Here is an 11,080-nt window from a genome sequence, read left to right on the forward strand (position 1 = left end):
GGGGAGTGAAAGAAGGCAGCAACCCTGGCCTTTGAGCGGAATCGAGGTACTTAGGTATGGCCTGCTGTGAAAAGAACCACGGGCTGCCCTGAGACGCACCGGGCCATAGAAGCCATGCCACTCTTCATTTGAAAACTTAACCATCCGAATCGGTTTGCTTCTGTCAAATAGAAACAGTTGGTTTACTTTCAGCTACTGAAACTGCACGTTAATCTACAGGGGGGAAGTAATATTAATATTTCTTCGTATCGACTACGGACTCGCAGGTTTTGAGAGCGCTCTCTGCAGATTTTAAAGCGATGATGTTTCAGTCGGTCCTTTGAGCAACGTGGTCGAATGAATCAGTTTCACAAGGGTTGCCAAGTACACAAAATCGTGGAGGCTTGTTTTTTTTGTTAGTTAATGGGCAGAGAAGCTTCAGAGTGGCATAGAACTCTAGTGGTAGCTGGTGCTTGCTGTATGCAGAGGGCAAAAATTCATACCACTGTATATAGATGCAAATTTGCAGCTGAAGTGTCATTTGTTGAAATGCTGGCGATGTGGGCTAGTGCAGTGATTTGATTGGGCAGTAATTTGCTTAGGGAAGTGTTCACTGAGATTTCGTGTCTCTTGTGCTAAAGGCTTAATTGGGTTGCAGAACATTGCTGTAAAGAAGGACGTCTTGTAAGCTTCCTGATTAACTGGATCTGCGTGCCTGCACATGATGAAAAATGATGTTGGTAGGGACATCTGAGTGCATGATGAATGCCAACATCTCTGAGCGGGCACGAGGGTGTAGGAGTAGGTATAGAAGCGTTTCTCATACTTGCAGTGTATGTTCCCCTCCAAGGGTTACTTTGCCTTTTACTGCTGAACATTTGTCTGGCGGATGAACACCAAAAAAAATCTTTGCATCTACGTGGACGGCACAGAATCTGAATAGTTGGGAATCTCCTGTTTCTTCGTTCTCACAAGAGCTTTTAGAGCTATTTAAAGCAATCCTCAAAACCGTATAGAGTATAAAAATTGTTCTAATGGAATGCAGAAAATCCCACAGTCAGTGAGTTTGATCCAGTTTGCTTTTTGCTGGGGGGAGTGGATTGATTTCTCCCTTCCCCTTAGCCCCAGCTGCATTCTATGACCCTGAATAATGCTGAGTGGAGGGAGGGGCAGTGAGATGGGAAACTCTGAAAGATCTCCCTTATTTTTTGTAAGGGGAATAATTACTGGGTCCTTGCATTTTAATAGACTGCAGTCTGTTTATGGTGCAGTATTTCAAGAGAACTTGGGAGGCACTCCACCTGTAGCTCACAAAGAGGTGAATGCCCATCCCAGGAGATCCTGTGGCTTATTTCAGTGCAGACAGGATCCTTCTTTGATATCCTTGGCGCATGTTCAGATTGCCACAATCTCTTTGGTGGCATTTATCTGTTTTGGGCGGGGGGAAGAGGTATAGGCCTTATGACCTGCCTCAACTTGCCACTGAGTATTTTAGATAAGGCGGGATAGAAATGTTTTAAATATGTTTTGTGGAGTAAGAGGTGTGATTCTTTTTGCATGTTGAGGCAATCGCTTTTTTAAAATGACAAAGCATATAAGGCATGATTTTTAAAAAGTCATAGTTAAATTTGTGAATTACAACGCAGAAGGCTTTTTGTATACAGTATTTTGAGTTCATAAACTCAGTAAAGGGGGTAGTAAATGCTCTCAAAAAGAACAGGAAAACAATCCCTAACTTTTCATTGTTTTCTTCGCAGCCGCATGTGATCAAGACCATGTTATCTGCAAAGGTAAATTTGTTTCTTATTGATATAAACCAAGAGGGTATAGGTGGTCTCATAAAGATAAAAGTTTTATTTTAAATGCTGATTTACATTGTGCCATTATGATGACACTTATTTGCTACTCTTGAATAGGATGATGAGAATACTTCACCACCTTTGTTAAAAACTGAGGCACAGTAAACTCTTTGAAAGTTGACTCCTTAGATTGCTTCTACACAGACTGTAACTTGTACTGGTTTTCTTGTAGGTGTTTGCAAATGGCTTGGCCCTTACGAAAGACAGATATCCTGGTAGGACTTCTACAAAAGCGATTGAGTGGCTGCATACTGTTAGCATAAACTCCAGAAATAAGGGGCTGATCACTGTCAAAAGGTCTTTCATACTTTTCTTGACAATTAAGTATGCCTGCAAGAAAATGTAAAGAATCCACTGCCATTGAGGTTTGCACATGATGACTGCATAGTTCAGCAGATAATCTGTGATGAACCCTTGATGTCTTTCGCTCCTATCTGATGCATCCTCATTGGGCTTTTGAGTCTGTCATACTCACTGCGTTGCTCACAAAGTAGGCGTTGCTTTAAAACCTCTTTTTGAGCCTTCAGGCACCTTTGGTCTTTTCTCCCGTTTTCTTCATTTATTCTCACTAAAATAGCCCATTAAGCACAATGGCTTGTTAGGCTTTGGGATTTTGAGAGGGGATGGTGAGTGCAATCTCAAAATGGCTGCCACAGGAGGCCAAGTCACATCCCAAATGGCTTCTGTGAGAGGAGGCGCCAAACCCAGTACCTCCTGCCTTGCTTTGCAAAAGAATCCCAGGAGGGGAATAAAAACAAATGAAGAAAAGCTGGAGTGAGGGAGAGCAGAGATAAAAAGCACAGCCTGTAGGGGAGGATGGAATCACATGCTCAGGGGCTTAATAGTCCTGATCCTCCAGTGGTTGCTGTTACAGCCATGGAAAACCCTTTCATTTGAATGAGGGCATCCAATAACATCCCCTGCCTTACAATGGCCCCGCCCACTGAAGGGTGCTGTGGTGCCCATGTGTGCCAGGTTGGGGAAATCCTGCATTAGAATGTCCATGTCTGCTTTTTTTGGCACCGGGTGAAAAGATTTCTTGATTCCATGTTTTTCCTTAATCAGTTAGAAAAATATTATGTTTTCACTGATGAGCAACCAAGGTATGAAAACAAAGGTTTGTTATAAAACGAAGGCTTATTTTTGCAGTGTTTGCAATTACGTACACTTTATGGGTGGAAAAGGCTAATAAGCTTGAAACGCTTTCATTGATGATTTTTGTAATACAGTTAAACTTCTCTTATAGGTTCTTTAATATGGCTCAGTCCTGGATGACGAAACAGGTATTTTTGGTTGCATCTTGCAGATAATGAGCTAGATAATCCCAGTTTTTAGTACCTTTATGATGCAAATCTGCCATCTCACACTGACACCCATTTTATGTCAAATGATTTAGCCCCAGTAACAGATTGCAGGGTGATGTAAGTGTTTGGTCCCCTGCTAATTCAGCCTGTGGCAAAGGCAGCCACTTTGTTTTGTATAAGCTAAAGGTAAAAGAATGGCCCGTATCATATTGCTCCATTAAGTAAAACTTGAAGCCTTCTTTTAATGTAAGTGGTTCTTCTCAGTTGGAAGAGCTACTTAAAAGTTGAAGGAAGACACTTTCTCCTGGCTAAGGCATGATACTGTCCAATGCATAATTCCTGGCTAAGGAAAAGGGCTGCCTGATGTATAGTTCCAGTTGTCAGGTGCCTTTTGAGCTCTAGAATTGAAATCTGGTCTAGCTTTTCATTCACCTGATAATGTCTTCCAAAGTGTGAAGATGAAATCAGCAATAGGGAACCTTACACAAAAAAAGTACTGCTAAGTACTTAACTAATTCAGGCATAGTTTAAATAGGAACTGTATGCTAATGTAATTTTGGTACGAGTTATACATTGTATAACACTTCAAGAAGTGTTGGATTTTGTAAAACACAGTTCTCAAAAGGTGTCCAAGCAGCTCTGCTGCTCTGGAGTAAAGTAAATTAGCTGATGTGGGCAGATTTGGATGGGAGCCACTTCACCTGTGCTAGTGTAACTGCCAGTGCTAAGGTGACAAGCTCTTTGAATCTACTGTACATGATGTTGAATCAGGTCTCTGATCTATATGAGGATAATTGAGTCTACACTGATACAGTGGAAGTACTGCAGCTAAAAAAATAAAATTTAAAGGTTAGTTAAAGACTAATTAAAGCTATCTTTTCCTTGCAGGCCATTCTGATCCATCTAAATTGAAAGCCGGAATTTGATTTACAAGTTATGATTGGAAAAAGGTGGGTTCAGGTTGACCCCCCGCCCCCAAAAAAGCTTTGTAATATCTTACTAAGACTAGTCAAAATAATACAGCCTTTTATGCGCTTTTGAGTTCTCCAGAACTGTTAATCAGGCTGGATGTTAGAAAATAAGAGTGGGGCTTCCAGGGAGGGGGAGGAAAGAATCTTTCAGGCCCTGGTCCTCTGTATTTGCATCCTGTATTGGGAACAATGAGCAGTGACAATTCTTATGGATTAGTAGTTTCAGATCTGGTTTGAGATTTACCAACAGATCATAATTGGCCTTGTGCCCACTCAGAAGATGACGATAAACTGGATAGATCCCAAGCTGCACTGCATCTCAGCTCCCAAGGGAAACCTTTAAAAAGTATGGTTTTGCTCTTCTAAAGATGACCTGCAGTGGCTGGTTACTCCTTGAATGCCATTTGGGTAGTATAACAGCAACACCGCTGAGGTTCTGCCACCTGTGCAGTCACTTAACGCAAGCAGCCTGTGTGATGAGTAGAAAAAAACAACACCCGACTTGAACTGTGGAGGTGTGTAATTAGCTCTATCTGACTTCAGGCATCTGCTTGCACTCCCTTGTCTGTTGGCTAACTTTCTGTGACCTGTCACTAAAAAACCCAAAACCTTCTTTTCTGGACTTCAGGTGACTTTGGAAAATTTGGAGTTATGCTTGGAATCATGGTAAGTCATCGCAGAACTTTATTTTAAGTTAGCAAAAATCATGAAGTATATAAACCATTATAGCTGATTCCAAACCCATATACAAATTTTTAAAAGCAATTCTTTAAACTATGAAGCCCAAAAGTTAAAGTTCTGCTCAAAAGTATACAATATTCCCTATCATGATTGTTATACAGATGTACCAAACTATCACACATAACTTGATACTGTCTTTAGCTTAAAACCCAACCTGAATTGCAAGACTCATGAGGGAGCAAGAAGAAATCAGTAGCTTTTGGGAAGGCTCGTGTCTTAAGGCTTGAGATGATGTGGATGTGACACAGTTAAAGAAATGGTTGTGCAAAAGAGTCCACAGAAGTGCCCCATGGTCTCATTTAGCATCGTGGAAGGGCAAGGTAATAAACATGTGCGGATTCAGCATGGCATAGGGTTGATACAAGCCACTGCATCTCTGGTGGCGCGGGAATGTACCTTTAATTTATAGTCAAGGCTTTGCTTTACTTGCAGCCCTGTTTCTTCTACACTCCTCTTGCGTCAAACTTGGCCTAGAAGAACTAGGATGCAATCTGTGGAATCATTCTGGGGAACATGCTTGTCATCGTTGGGGTTTTTCAGATTCCAGTCAGCAGGGTTCAAAATGATGATGATTAAATGTCTGATCCGAAACCAGTATGTGGATTAATCTTACTGAAAAACCCTGTAACTTTTTCCCTTTATTGTAGCACTGAATTAATTAGTTGCTTAGCATTGTAAATGTAAAGGGGGAATTAATTATTTGTTTCTTAATTAGGTTCTGACGATGGAGTTCCAAATCTGGGGTAAGAGCGCTTTTTTGTATTTGCCCTGTAAGAGGTTTTGGGGAATATAATTGTAACCAGTGATGAAAGTTGATTCTGCCAGATGAGACCTCGTGATATTAACTCTATACCGTTCCACTTGCTGAGGTTACAATTTTTAATGGTCACTAAAGTTCAGCCACTTTTATAGGGTTAGTAGTTGTTAGGGTTTGTGTGATCTTTCCATACCACTGTTCTAATCTGGCCAAGATGCTTTTCTGTTGTGGGGTAACTTCCAGGCGAAATTTGTTGCCTGTCTAATCTTTGAATAAGGATGAAACTTGAAAGTGCGCCATACAAGAAGCCTTGCTTGGGGCTTATTATGTTGAACGAGGGTTGGTGTACCAATGTTGTAACTCTTTTTTATGTATGTGTCTTTTTAAAGTACAAATAGCAGATGGTTCTCCTAGTACTCACCCTCAAGAGAAAGGTTAGTAAGTTCCTAGCTTATGTCCTACTCTGTTGGAAACTGGTATTTAATATCTGACTCTGTAAGCTTAGTTGGGTGTGTTTCTAGAGAGAGGTACTCTGTTGTGGGAGGGCAGGGCTATAGCTTAGTAACATGTATGAGTGGGGCTACAGCTTAGTAGTAGGGGTATGCGTTTGTCGTTCAGAAGTTCCCAGCTTCATTCTCCAGCATTTGGAGTTAACCTTGGTTAGCAAGGCTAGGAAAAGACGAGAAATGTTGATAATTGAAGTCAGCATTGCGCAGAGAGATCTGTTACAGTTAGATCCAACCAGATTTCTGCATGTTAAAAAGGGAGGAGGGGATTCACTTTGAACACCCCAGATGGCTATGCTGGGTGACATGGGAACTGCACAGACAAAACCCACGTGTGGTGGGGGCTGTGGTAAGAGGTGGGGGTGAGAATGAAAAAGCTGGCTGGATCCCACCCCATAGGAGTTCGTATATTTGCATGTTCCTTCCCAAAATGCCATACACCACTGTAATTAAAGACTACACTATATAAACAAGAAAAGCCAATGATGTCTTAAGAGTAGTGGACAGAACAGTTTTCTGAAAACAACACACTGAGGCTTTCTGGGAAAAAGTGGTGTATGTAATTGAGCAATGAAATGTTACTGGAACAGCATCGTAATTTGCCCAGATCAGTGTTGGATGCAGGCAACTTCTAGTGGCGTGAAAATGGGGCTAACTGGGCCCTCCCTTCAGGACAAATGTTTACTTGGAAGCTTGTAATGCGTTAAAATGAAATAAAAGTATTAGGGACTTAGGTCTATTAATAAAGAAGGAATGATGTGTAACCTGTGCGTCCTCTCTCTACAGAGTTGTGTTCTATAGAAAGAGGAATTATCTGCTTTGCAGCAAATCGGTAAGTTACAGCAATGGCACTTCGAGAGGCTATTAGGCAGTGAGTGTAATCGTAAAGTGAGTCTGGGCTGGTGGGGGCTGCTATCAAGGGCCCCCCATGCATAGGAGCTTATCCTGTGGTCATGGCTATGAAGTGCATGCCCTTACCTGCATTTTTGTAGAATGCCCACATTAATCCTTACTTTAAAGATAAGAGATATTCTCTTAATGGCTGGAAGCCCAAAGGCAAAATCTTCCCCCTTGAATATGCCAGTTCAATTACCCTCCAAGAGGCTAAAGGTGTGGGGGTGTGGTCTGCTGTATTAATAGGGCAGTCTGTTTTTGAGGGTTGGGATAATCCATTTTGCAAGGTTTCCCTTCTGAACAGGGTTGTCCTCCCTCCTTCATTAGAAAGCATGGGGGGGGGGGAATTCTCAAAGGCAACTACTCCTGATTCCAGGGATTTCCATCAGGGGAACAAGTCTTTCATAGAATCATAGAGTTGGAAGGGACCACCAGGGTCATCTAGTCTAACCCCCTGCACAATGCAGGAAATTCATAACAACCTCCCCCACACACCCCCAGTGCCCAGAAGATGGCCAAGATGCCCTCCCTCTCATGAACTGCCTAAATTCATAGACTCAGCATTGCTGACAGATGGCCATCTAGCCTCTGCTTAAAGACCTCCAGGGAAGGAGAGCTTACCACCTCCCAAGGAAGTCTGTTCCACTGAGGAACCGCTCTAACTGTTAGAAAATTCTTCCTAATGTCTAGATGGAAACTCTTCTGATTTAATTTTAACCTGTTGGTTCTGGTGCAACCTTCTGGGGCAACAGAAAACAACTCAGCACCATCCTCTATATGACAGCCCTTCAAGTACTTGAAGATGATTATCATATCCCCTCTATCATATCCTTTTCAGGCTAAACATACCCAGCTCCTTCAACCTTCCTCATAGGACTTGGTCTCCAGACCCCTCACCATCTTTGTTGCCCTCCTCTGGACACGTTCCAGCTTCTCTACATATTTCTTAAATTCTTGTCTCCCTCTTCCCACTGCAGCCCAAAATGCTCCCTGAAGGCAGGGGACCTTGGGAAACAGTATGAGGGGTGAATTGGTGACCCCCCCCCCCACCATGTTAATGGGAATGTGCTGCTTTATCCAGCCTGTTTGAGGGTGCAAGCAAGAAATTACTTCATGTGCAATTATGTCTGTCTTTCCCCCCCCCCTCCAGATCTGCCTGTTTTTCCCCCCACACTGAATTGGTGGGTTTCAATATATTAGTTGTGTACTGTTAATGATGACATTGTAGAAAACAATGGGAATCTCTCTGAAAGAGAGTGAAGATAATTCTATACTGAAACAGTACATAAGTGATGCTGTCGCCTTGTATCTCTGCTGCTGGGTTGGAAACGTTTTCTCAGATTAAGTTATTTTATTACAGATGCAACTGGGGCAGTGCTCTGGAGGAAGGTAGGTCTTCTGCTGCCTGAGGTAACTGGTACTTACTGTGGTGTGAAGGTGTTACTGCAAAAGGCATATGTCACTCAGTTTGTGGTCCATTCCAAATTGAACCTACGTTTCAATATCAGAGCACTAGTATTTTATTGTGCTCATGTGGCACAGATTACTGGAAGCAAAAACCTGAGTTACCTTTGCTGCTACAGGTTGAGTATCCCTTATCCGGAATGCTTGGTACCAGAAGTGTTCCATATTTTGGAATATTTGCATATAAGTGAGACATCTTGGGGATGGGACCCAGCCTAAACACAAAATTTATTTGTTTTATACACATAGCTTGAATATAATTTAAATTTCTGTACATTGAACCATCAGAAAGCAAAGGTGTAACTATCTCACCAGAATATCTGTATCAGCTGTTACAAGAGCAACAGACTAACTAACAATGGCAGGCTTTCAGTCTCCACCTACAATGGAGTGTATACTGTATTTTTTTAGGTGAGAAGAAACATCAGAAGCAGATGAGGGACTAGGAAGTCCTCTAGGGATGAGGAGGCATTCTGCTGGATAGCTTTTAAAAATGTTTCCTCCAGAGTCATCTGCCTCATTAACATTTTTTGTCTTAGAAGTCTGTTTTTTGGGTCATTCCAGTTTTTTGAGGTCTGGTTAAGGGATACTCAACTGTGAATTCATTTCTAGATTTCCCTTCCTCATAGTAATTGAATTTGTACATCAAAGCAATAATCTGCAGATACAATGATGATAACATAGTTCAGCAGATGAACAGTGGTGATCTGTCTTTCGCTCCTATCTGATGTATCTGGCTACAAGCTCTTTAGACAACTAAATGGGGTTATATTTGCATGTTCTCTCCTGGCTGAGCTGTGTAGGACTTTTGAAATTGATCCTTGTAGTCTTGTAGGAGATAAAAGCCACATTTGCTTCTATAAGTCTGCACTTGTTTGTTGTGGCAATAAAATATCTGTTGAGAAGAGATCGTAAGGTATTAAGTCATCTTAAGCAAACCTCAGCTATAATTGATAAAATACAGTAAGGGAAACTGAGGCCAGACAAATTCAGCAATAAATCTGCTTCCAAATGAAATTCCAAACCATCCTAGTTGTGTGTAATATTAACTCCAGCAGTGATCAATTTTATGTAAAACATTGATTCAGAGAAAAAGAGATGCAGATGCATAAATAGTTCTACACGGACTACTGTGGAATCTTCATAAAGTACAGGGATATGATGTATTCTGCGATTGCGGATTTCATTCCTTCCCATCTATACTAATGATTCTTTCTCCTAGGTGTTAACTTGAAAACTGACAGGACTTTGAAAGGTGCGTATGATTCCTTTATGTGAAATACAAACTTGACATGTATTATGGGAGCGGATAAATGATGATAACTTAACCTTGAACTCTCTCTCTGATGTGTGATGGAGAATCTAGGGTCTGATCACTTCCTTTTCCAAAATATTCTCTATTTAGTGTGCAACACACAGGTTAATCTTTCTTCCTTATTCCTCCATAGGTTTGAAGCTGCAGTCCTATCCAGAAGAGTTGTGTGTAACCAAACAGTTGAAAAGCTATGACATTTGGATATTAAAATAGTTCTTTGAAACCATGTACCTGCTTCTTGGCTCTTTTTATAGTGTAAAAATGCTCAAATTTAAGCTTAAGGAGAGTTTCAAAACCAATTGATGCCGTTACTGACAGGAGGCTGTCTGATACATGAATGTAAAATAGTCCGCTGAGAGAGCCTGCGGTGGTTGGAATGCTGCAGTTACATCCTTTGACCACAGCTGGCATTCCCATTCGGCCTCAGGAGGCCAGAGTGACAATTTAGACAGTTGACATCTGTCTCTTGGGGGAGAGCATGTGTGAGTCTAGCATGGTGCTTAGCCTGAGGAAGCCTGACTGAGGTGTGGCAGTACTGGGGCTTTGCTTCAAATCCAGATTCTCTGAATCCAAAAGCCAGCTTTTAAAACATGTACCACAGGTAACTGTGGGGGCAGGATTCTAAGCTAAAGCCAAAGAAATATTTTTGCATCCTTCCTCAGACAGAACATGTGAATTTGGCACTATATGCTAATGGAAAAGGAGGGAAAAGTGGCTACTTTGGCCCCCGTTCTCAAATACCTTTTAGGCACTGCAGAAATACAGGCTATATTGCTTGTGACACCTTCCTTTCATGTGTTTTTATTTTATGGAAGCAGGCAGGCTACTTCTATTTTTCTTCCATTTTAAGTTTTGGGCTAAACTTTCTTAGCTTCATTTAATCAGAAGTTGTATCTACAAATCTCACTTAGAAGGGCTGGACTGCCACCCAGTGATAAGTTCTTCCAGCTACCAATCATGTGCATATCTTATTCCTACAGGGTGGATCATATGACATGCTGGATCTGGTCCAAGCGTTTATATACCTACAAACACAACAGCTGCAGCATATGTGTGTTCCCTTTTCCGTCTAGCTAGGAAGCTGGTGGCCTGGAAGTTCCAAGGCTACCAAGCTTTTAAAAAACTGAATTCTAACATGTGCACCTTAGTAACATCAACATTAATCATTCCTATGATCTTTTCCTATCACTGGCATTTTTACATCTTAGGTACACAGATGAGGGAAAACCACATACTTCTGTCAGCCTTACAAAATTTCAGTTGTGCGCTAGATGGTTCTATGAACAGTAC

The 11,080-nt window shown here is 41.6% G+C and overlaps 8 non-coding genes across 8 annotated transcripts; all 8 read left to right on the plus strand.

The window, feature by feature from the left end:
• Positions 1 to 689: 689 nt before the first annotated feature.
• On the plus strand, positions 690 to 769 carry LOC130474060 (small nucleolar RNA SNORD74). Its single transcript, XR_008933208.1, has one exon. It is a non-coding gene; the product is annotated as a small nucleolar RNA SNORD74 (small nucleolar RNA).
• A 1,088-nt stretch (positions 770 to 1,857) lies between these two features.
• LOC130474050 (small nucleolar RNA SNORD24) lies at positions 1,858 to 1,937 on the plus strand. The gene has a single exon (XR_008933199.1). It is a non-coding gene; the product is annotated as a small nucleolar RNA SNORD24 (small nucleolar RNA).
• Positions 1,938 to 2,202: 265 nt separating this feature from the next.
• LOC130474061 (small nucleolar RNA snR60/Z15/Z230/Z193/J17) lies at positions 2,203 to 2,284 on the plus strand. Its single transcript, XR_008933209.1, has one exon. It is a non-coding gene; the product is annotated as a small nucleolar RNA snR60/Z15/Z230/Z193/J17 (small nucleolar RNA).
• Positions 2,285 to 5,411: 3,127 nt separating this feature from the next.
• On the plus strand, positions 5,412 to 5,474 carry LOC130474072 (small nucleolar RNA SNORD78). Its single transcript, XR_008933219.1, has one exon. It is a non-coding gene; the product is annotated as a small nucleolar RNA SNORD78 (small nucleolar RNA).
• Positions 5,475 to 5,651: 177 nt separating this feature from the next.
• On the plus strand, positions 5,652 to 5,726 carry LOC130474059 (small nucleolar RNA SNORD47). Its single transcript, XR_008933207.1, has one exon. It is a non-coding gene; the product is annotated as a small nucleolar RNA SNORD47 (small nucleolar RNA).
• An 868-nt stretch (positions 5,727 to 6,594) lies between these two features.
• LOC130474073 (small nucleolar RNA SNORD75) lies at positions 6,595 to 6,655 on the plus strand. Its single transcript, XR_008933220.1, has one exon. It is a non-coding gene; the product is annotated as a small nucleolar RNA SNORD75 (small nucleolar RNA).
• A 1,561-nt stretch (positions 6,656 to 8,216) lies between these two features.
• LOC130474051 (small nucleolar RNA SNORD79) lies at positions 8,217 to 8,295 on the plus strand. The gene has a single exon (XR_008933200.1). It is a non-coding gene; the product is annotated as a small nucleolar RNA SNORD79 (small nucleolar RNA).
• Positions 8,296 to 9,136: 841 nt separating this feature from the next.
• On the plus strand, positions 9,137 to 9,211 carry LOC130474062 (small nucleolar RNA snR60/Z15/Z230/Z193/J17). The gene has a single exon (XR_008933210.1). It is a non-coding gene; the product is annotated as a small nucleolar RNA snR60/Z15/Z230/Z193/J17 (small nucleolar RNA).
• The last annotated feature ends 1,869 nt before the right edge of the window (positions 9,212 to 11,080 follow it).

The sequence above is a fragment of the Euleptes europaea genome, chromosome 2 (assembly GCF_029931775.1).
Source record: "Euleptes europaea isolate rEulEur1 chromosome 2, rEulEur1.hap1, whole genome shotgun sequence".
In the NCBI taxonomy this organism is placed as follows: Eukaryota; Metazoa; Chordata; class Lepidosauria; order Squamata; family Sphaerodactylidae; genus Euleptes; species Euleptes europaea.